The 8,846-nt window shown below is 42.2% G+C and overlaps 1 long non-coding RNA gene across 1 annotated transcript in view; it reads left to right on the plus strand.

Annotated features, from left to right (window-relative positions):
- The window catches only part of LOC112551666, a 304,599-nt gene extending 301,521 nt beyond the window's left edge, over positions 1 to 3,078 (plus strand). The window contains exon 6 of the long non-coding RNA XR_003095965.1: positions 1,780 to 3,078. This is a non-coding gene — a long non-coding RNA (uncharacterized LOC112551666). The remainder of the gene's footprint in view (positions 1 to 1,779) is intronic.
- Positions 3,079 to 8,846: the final 5,768 nt, after the last annotated feature.

Genomic DNA, 8,846 nt, shown 5'->3' on the forward strand with positions numbered 1-8,846 from the left:
TAACTTTGTACTCATCCTTAGTAGTGAACACTTTTCTATCTATGTAGTTTCTCCTTTAATTCCACAACATTGTAAAGTTTTTGATTTAACCAAGATGATCTTTTACTACATTTCCTGTCATTCCTTTACACGGAGATGGTTTGTGCTTTTTCCCTTAATACTGTTTCTTTAACAGTTGTCTAAACCTTGTAAACCACTCTCTCTCTCAAATTTGCTTCTCATTGGCTGCACCTACACAAGAAGTTTACTATGCAGTAGCTCATTACTACTGCAAAGTAGCTCGTTACTACTGTGGAGTAGTGTTGTGGGGCGTGAACCATGATGCAAAGCTACTGCACAGTCAACATCACCAGGAGGCCGTGCAGGGACACTACTGTGCAGTAATGCTGGTCACTACACAGTCGTCTAGTACTTGGGTATATAAGTTCTAAATGACTGCACAGTAACAAAAATGCAGTCAGTGACTCAGGTAGACACAGCCTCTGGGTGCATCTACATATACAATTAATGTGACTGAATAAACTCTGGTGCAATTTAAGCCAGAGTAAACTAATACCTACATCATCACTTACATGTGTGTTTAAGCACAGTATTTACTCTGCCATTGGATACTACCTGTGTCTGATGGGACTGTCCAATGGCACTGTAAGTTAGTCTACACCAGCCCAATTGCCATGTACGTGTAGACAGTGATGCTTTTCTGTGCAGTAAATTAGTCTACTGAGCAGTAAAGAGCATGTGTAGATGCACCCATTGCCTACCAAATTTAGAGTTTATTGAAGTCATCTTTCTGGAATTTGTCTTTATTGTGTTCTTTCCTCCCCCAAATTAGAAACTCTATCATTGTATGATTGATGTCATTCAAGTTGCATTTCACGTTCCCTTACTCAAGCAGTTTCTCCGTATTGGTCAGAATCAAATATAGAAAAGCCTTTGTCCTCAGCTTCTTCATCAAGAACTTGTCCACAGAACAGTCTAAAAACATTTAGATAGTCTGTAATGAAGCCTGGCCCCATTACTGTAGGGAGGAGTGCATCAAAGTCACTGAAAGTGTCCCTGGCTGCAGGCAATTGGAAGCCTGGCCAACCAGGCAGGACAGAAGGGCCCCCACAAGCATGGGGCTTAAGAGCATCCAAGCATGGCTTCAGGGGACCTCTGGGGTGAGGAGCAGGCAGCCACTGTCACAGATGTGAAGATGGCATGATCCCTAGGTAGACTTTCCTTCACCCAACAGAACCCCTGCTGCTAGCCTGTGCCCAAATCAGGGCTGCTAGGGGCACCAGGACCACAATGAAGGAATCAAACAGTGGAGACCACATTGGCCAGTGCAAAGATAAGTACAGCTTTTTATTATTATTATTATTATTATTATTGTTGTTGTTGTTGTTGTTGTTGTTGTTGATTTGTGTTAACTGTTATGGATTGTAGTCAGGGAGCCCAGGGCCTGGGAAAAGCCTGTAATACAGGAGCAAGTCTCAGGCTGGCTGCCCAGGGAGGCCAGGGTCCTGCCCTGTGAATCTTCAGCCAACTCTTGGCAACTAGAGTAAAAAGGGACAGAGTGTAGTAGTACACGCCACCCAACACACCCAGCAATGCCCCTTCAGGGTCGCAGCTACCTGGGTGGTTCAAATAGTCCTTGTCTAACTATTACTTTTCCAACATGAATGTGATTACTTAAAGCCTCCCTGCCATAGCAGTTGCCAGAAGAAGCCTCATATATGCTATCTTTCTGGTTTTGTGGTGATAGTTATGCTCTTCTCTCCTTTTTTTTTTACCCAGAGACTTCCAGTGGCTCTATATCCTGCAACACTGGACCTCAGAGCAACGAAACGTATCCTTGGTACACCAAGCAGCACCTCCTCCATTAGGTTCTCCTGCCTTTTCTTTCTGAATAAGCTGTATGCTTCCATATCAGTAATATATTCATAGGAATTATGCCACCAAATCTTTATTATTTATGTCAATTGAGTCATAGATTTGATTATGTATTAATACTTGCAGTTCTTTCTGTTTACCACACTTTGTACAGGCATCTATGAAGTTCAGGAGATTGACTCACTGTTTTCCTTGTGCATTGTGATTACCCACATCAAACTAGGTTTCAGGGCTTTGTCCAGATCAGTGAAATTAATACTGACTTATGAGATTCTGTCAGTGCTCCTTGTTGAACCTATTTAAAGTCATCAACAAATAAAAAAAGGCTGTCACCAAAGGTGCTCTAGCACATTTTTAGTGGAGGGTCCCATCCCTGCGCAACAATTTCCTTTCTCAGAATATCATTTGTGTAGCCTTAAGAACACATAGTTTAATTAAGAAATATTTGAAGTAGGGGTGTATTATACCCCTTTTTGTAATGTAGCCAAATTGAGGAAGGGAGGGTAGAAAACTTGCATGATGAATTGGTGACAATACTTAGAAGAAATGCTAGTTATCCTGATTCTCAATGTTCCTAGGCACTTCCAATTTTTAATTTAATTTTTATTTAATTAATTGTTTTATTATGTGTTTTTGTAGTTAGATATTGAGCAGATATTGTGTACTCTGGAGGATAATATTTGGATTGATGTAGATTACCTGAATAGTTACAGATAATTGCATGAAATTAAATCAGCTCACCATACTATCTTTAATGTTCATATTTTTTTTCTTTTTATTGAGGCATGTATTTCATTAACTAGTACGAGCATTTCATTATGTAATGCTTATGATGTCAACACTGTCTGTGATGATCCTGTTCCCAAATGCACTTGAATTATATTCTTAACAACTCTCAAAATCTAACTAGAAAAATACTTATTAAACCTGTTTTTCATTTGTACTTGTTGTAACTCTACATATTGTGAAGAAAATTATTTTCTAGTGCAAGGAATATCCCTGGGTATTACCATGGCTTCATTGTGCTTTAAGTATCTGCAATAATAAAGAAAATGACTGAAAAATAATTGAAAATTAATTTATTACGTTTCATCCCAAATACCTCGTGTTTTACATTACACAGAGAAATTTTAAAAGTCTCTTATGGTATTCATAAAATATCTGTGCTAAAAAGTCAGAACAATTTCCTTCGCTTACATTTTTGAGTGACTCTAAACTATAGCAAGTTTTAAAAATAACATCTTTAATGTAAACTTTTTTCAATAAAAAGTTCTACTGAAAAGTGACATCCGTTTTCTTTCTGAAATCCTGTCTTACGGACATTTGTGATTAATACCTACATATCACCAAATGAATATGTAATTTATCTTTATTTTTTTTCTTTCCCAAAAGCACAATTCAGATCTCCCAGAATCCAGAGTCTCATTGTATTTCATTCAACAAAAGTTATGGATTTGCTCCTGTAATAGCTCCTTGCTTCATCTCTTATGGTAAAGGATGAATGGTTTAGATCTGGGCTGTCTAGCTTCACAGTGGCTAGAGACTGCACACTCTACAGGTTACACCAGCATGAGCCACAGTCCCCCCAGAACATGTGTGCTCTGGCCCCTACCCTCAGCTCCTTGGCCGCAGGCTCCTCTGCTGCACTGCACTGCAGCCTTCCCTGTCACAGGCTGTGCTCCCATAATGCACCCTGAGGTTGGAGCAGGAAGGAAAAGCCAGAAGAGGGAGAGGAGGCCAGAGATCCCATCATTCTGCAGCCAGAATGATGGCAGGAATGATGCCTAGATTGGAGCCCCTCAAATTAATTCTTTGGGTGCTGCATACCAGTTGGACACCCCTGATTTTGATATAGTTTCCAACTGGAGGAATTCAGTAAGGTAGTATTAAAACAATTTGGTATGGTCCAATTCATGAGAAATATGCTTCTCATTACTCAGTATCAGTGATTCCCCTCTAATCTACTTTATTTTTCATCTCGGGAGTAAGGGAAGGATACTGAACAGTGCTTCTGGTTTAACTGTGAGACAAATCAATTCAGGAAAGGTGAAGTGACCCAGGAAAACCTGGTTTTTCAGAGACTAACTCTGCAGAAGAAGCCTACTTATCCCTGGCAACACAGTACTCCAGTGAAAAGTAAACTGAGGCAGGGAAATTATTATATAGGTATTATTGTTTTTGTCTAGAGTTGGCATTTTTATGCTGCTAAGTAAAAAACAACAGTGATCTAGAATTTTATTTGTCTATGGGTGTGGGGATACATATTATGTGTGTCACGTGTCACCTGCCTAAAAAGAAAACTATAAATCAAAAAGTTCACATCTTCGCTGGGAATACGAGAAATATATATGAACCTACTGGAGAGACTTGAGAAAACCAGAATTAGTTCTGGGGAACGGAACTGAACTGCAAACACTGAATGTAAATGGCATAGTGTGAAGCTGTAACTTAGACAACACCAGGATCTGAAGTTTCATCTTTACGAGGCCTACAGAAGGAAAGACCTTTCCTCTACAGTTTAGAAGCTGCCCTGATAGCTGTTAGGATGCATCAACATTTTACAAAGTTTATAAGACTCCTACCTCAAGTCCTTTATAACTTGAATGAGGTTCAAAGCTAAATGTTGATCTGTGTATTGCTTGAGATTTTATTTTATTTTTTGGTTTTTGGTTTACTTCTACCTGGAGGATGGTGATAGGCACCAACTAACCTATTGAAAGTTCTAATATGTAATCGTAATCATACTAGTGGATATTTGTATTTTATGTCAAACATAATGCTAACTCTGGCAATCCACTGCTTTGCTGATAAAACCCTCCCTGAGAGTAATGTCTAAGCCTTAGCTCAAGTGAAACATAGAACTTTGTGAGTGATGTGTGATGAGTAAGAAATGTACAAGTTGTTCAAGCATGACCCCAGTCTTCTGATTTGTCTAACTTATACAGTGAGAACACTATCTTGTCATACAGCAGAGCCTGAAGTAACATTTCCAGATGGGTAACAGCAAAAGGCAACTTCTCTCGAGACACTTTATTCAGCTACTGTTTGTTTATGTTATTGAACATTTTTGTCTTGTTACTGATATTTGCACTGGAGTATGTTAAAGGATGCTGCAGAGCAAGCTGGTATCCATGACTGCATATTAATATTAGAAAGCCAGTTACCTTTCCTATAAACAGTGTCAGGGGTTAACAGCATCGATAAAATCTGATGGGGCAGACTAATAGTAAAAATGCTTTGCCAGTACCTATCTTGTGTATCACAGTTCATTTGCTACTTCTGACTGCGTTTAGTTTCTCAGTGACCATTATCTAAGCCCAGCGGTTGGCAAGGTTTTGGGACCATAGGTAAGATCAGCTCAGAAAGTGCAAAGACCTGCCTTTCCCTTAGCATGGCCACAGCACACATAGACATTCCCTAGCTTAGCTGTGGCATAGCACAGTGTGCTCAAGCCCCACTACCAGTCAGCCACAGCGTGAGCAAAGTCCCCCAGGTCTTCAGGCCAGGTGTGGCCCATGGGTCATATATTACAGGCTATTGTCTTAACCATGAAGAGATTATTTTTGTTATGGGCAATCAACTGAAACATTTACATACTTACATACATTTTCCTCTGGATCTACAGCCCTTATTGTAGTTATTTTGAAAATAACTAGAAAACCACAGATACTAAACTTATGCTAAGGTATTATTTTAATAATATAGCCACAGCTAAGCTAGGGACAAATAAAACTGGAACATTTTGGAAGTAAAACATATCAATCCTATTAATAATTGAGGAGATGACATACAATCTTAATATATACTAACTACAAAGGAAAGACATGGCAGCTGCAGAGCAGTTTGCTATCATGTTTGTGTTCATATTTTATTATTTATTTCAGCTAGGACCCCTCTACACATGCAGGTAAAGGTGTGATTGGAGCTAATGCATGATCCACACAGCTGCAACTCCTGCCATGCCACACACGCATGGCAGGAGGTGCAGTTGTGGGATCATGCATTAGATCCCAACATGCCTTATCATCTGGGCAGGGGAAACCTAGGATCATGATCCCAGGCTTCCCCTGAACTGGCTTCCATGACTGTGAGCCCCATAGCTGGCAAGGCTTGGTGGAGCTTGTAGATGGGCAGCATTCGCTGCACTGCCCCATTGCAAACCCAAGAATGCAGCCCCTGCTGTGAACCTCATTGGTTGTGGGGCTCCCAACGGGGGCTGTAAGGCTCACAGTGGAGAGAACGCTGCTACGCTGCTCACTAACTGTGAGCCTCTTGAGGTATGGGGCTTGTAGCAGCAGCAGCATTCCCCACACTGTGAACCCCGCAGCCCTTGTTGGAATAACTTTGCAATCTATTGCTTGTTTTATCATGCCATTAATTGGTTGAATGTGTAGTTGAGTCACAAGGTTTACCTGGTTAATCATGCCTTAAGTGCAATGTGTAGAGGGGGCCTCAGGGATCAATTGTGACTTTTTCTTTGAGAACCTGAAAGTTGCAATCTAATTCTGGGCTAACTTCAACAGGGTCATTGGTTGGTACAGATTATTGATTGATAGTTTGTATCAATCCTGCACCATACCTGTGTATATTCTCTTTACAGGGCTCTACCCATTCACTGCCTGTTGGTCCAGAAAGGACAGCTACATCCCTGAAGGGACTCTTGTTCTGACTGCACTGCTATTTTTGCTTCATGTAGTGGGCCATTCAGGAGGGGAAGGGAACTCTTACACCTCTTTGCATGACTCCAAGGCAAAGACAGAAATTATCTCTTAGAAAATGTTGTCAATGTTGATCCCTCTACATGTACAGGTAAAGGCATGATTGGATCTGATACACAATCATGCCTCCTGCCACACATGCATGGCAGGAGGCATGATTGTGGGACTGTGAATCAGATCTCATAACACCTTATTGCTAGTTCAAGAGAATCCTGTTTCCCAGCTCCCCCTGCACCAGGAAGAAGCAAACTCCCATGGCTGGGAGCCCGGGTCAGTCGATGGGTCTCCCAAACATGGAGGCATACCAAGTGCTCTTGCAGTTCAGAGCCTCATCAGCTGACCTGGGCTCCCAACTGCAGGGGTGCTGCAGGGGTCCCTACTGCAGGGAATCTGCAACTGATTCTGCTATGGCTGGGATGCTGCATCAACTATGGTCTTGCAGCTGCAGGGGTGCCTGGAACACCTGTTTAGCTGGGACACTGCATAAGTTTTGGTCTGACAGCTGTGAGGCTATATGGGGCACCCCCACAGCTGGAAGCCCTGTCAGCTGATGGAGCCCCTGCCACAGGAGCATGTGCCCCCACAGCTGGGAGCCAGCATTAGTTGGGAGCTCCAATCAGCTGATAGGGCTCCCAGCCACAGAGGCCCCTGGCCATACATTCAATTAATGGCATGATAGGAAGCAGCTACAAAGTTATTACATATGTTTAATGGAATAAATTTATAGCTTATTCCTCTTTTATCATGCCATTAACTGATTGAACATGTGGCTAGGTGACCACTTAAAATGTAATTAACTGGTTAATCATGCCTTAAGTGTAACATGTAAATGGGCCTATCTTTCTGGCTACATTAACTTAAAATGAGAAAACAGGCATGTAACAGGGCTCCCTATATGCTTCATTACAAGGAGGAAAGGGAAGGGCCCTTTAAGAGGGATGAAACAGACAGGGAGGTCCTGCCATGAGAGGGATATAAAGTAAAGACATCAGTAGTATGGGACAGAAGTACTCCAGCAATGGAGGAGAACATCACTCCTGTCAGAGAAGCCCAGACCAGATAACAGGGAGTGACTCACTGCTGACAGTGAGTAGGCTTGGAGAAAACTGAGTAAGACACAAGAAGGCAACAATGAAGTCTAGAAGAATTAAAAGAAGGTTTAGGAGAAGGCCAGATTGGGGAAGGAGCTGGCAGAGACTAAGGGAATAAAATGGATGGGAAGGGGACCAACAAGAATGGGTAACAAATGATAATGGATGTTGCAAAGGGGAGGCCTAGTTGTAGGAGACTGAGCTCCAGGGTACCTACACATGTGCCCAATGCCTTCACTGATGCATCCTAGTTAGTATGCATCTGGACAAAATCAGTTTCATAGATTTCCATAGACATCAGGGACCTCAGAAGATCATCGAGTCCAGCCCCCTGCCCCAGGGGCAGGAAGTCAGCTGGGGTCACAGGATCCCAGCAAGATAAGTATCCAAATGTTTCTTAAAAGAGTCCAGAGTAGGTGCTTGCACCACCTCTGGAGGCAGTCTATTCCAGGCCTTGGGGGCTTGAACAGTAAAGAAGTTTTTCCTTATGTCCAGCCTAAAACAATCTTGAAGGAGTTTGTGACCACTTAACCTTGTCATTCCTTGGGGCACTCTGGTGAACAGGTGTTCCCCCAGATCCTGATGTACACCCCTTATATACTTATAGGCAGTTACCAGGTCACCCCTGAGCCCGCGCTTTTCCAGGCTGAAGAGTCCCATGGCTTTTCCAGGCCAAACAGTCCCAATTAATCAAGTCTCCTGGAGCATGCTAATTATCATGCTCCACTAGCCTCATTCTCTTGTGTATTCAGTGTCCCCATGCTTCAAAATGGTGGCAAGGGCACTTTAACTGAAGCTCAAACAAACTTTAGTTAAAGTGTCTCTCTCACCATTTTGAGGCTTGGGATGCTGAATACACAAGACATTGCAGGTGCTCCCCAGAGCTGCTCTAATTAAAGCACCTCTTCCACCCTGCGCCAGAGCATGTGTAAAAAGGCCCCAAAATACCTTGAGGAATCTCAAGCCTGAGGAGTGTCACACCCTACAGGGACTTACCCACCCACTAAAAACATGATGGCATGGCAGGCAAGTCAAATTGGGAAACTGGAAATGAGAGAAAGACTTGATTTGTATGGAGACCATACTGACTGCACTGTATACGGAAAAGGGAGTTGTGGTACATGATCACAGGGCAGTGAAAAAAACCCAACAAACTACAACA

Source organism: Alligator sinensis, unplaced genomic scaffold, assembly GCF_000455745.1.
Source record: "Alligator sinensis unplaced genomic scaffold, ASM45574v1 scaffold93_2, whole genome shotgun sequence".
Taxonomy (NCBI): Eukaryota; Metazoa; Chordata; order Crocodylia; family Alligatoridae; genus Alligator; species Alligator sinensis.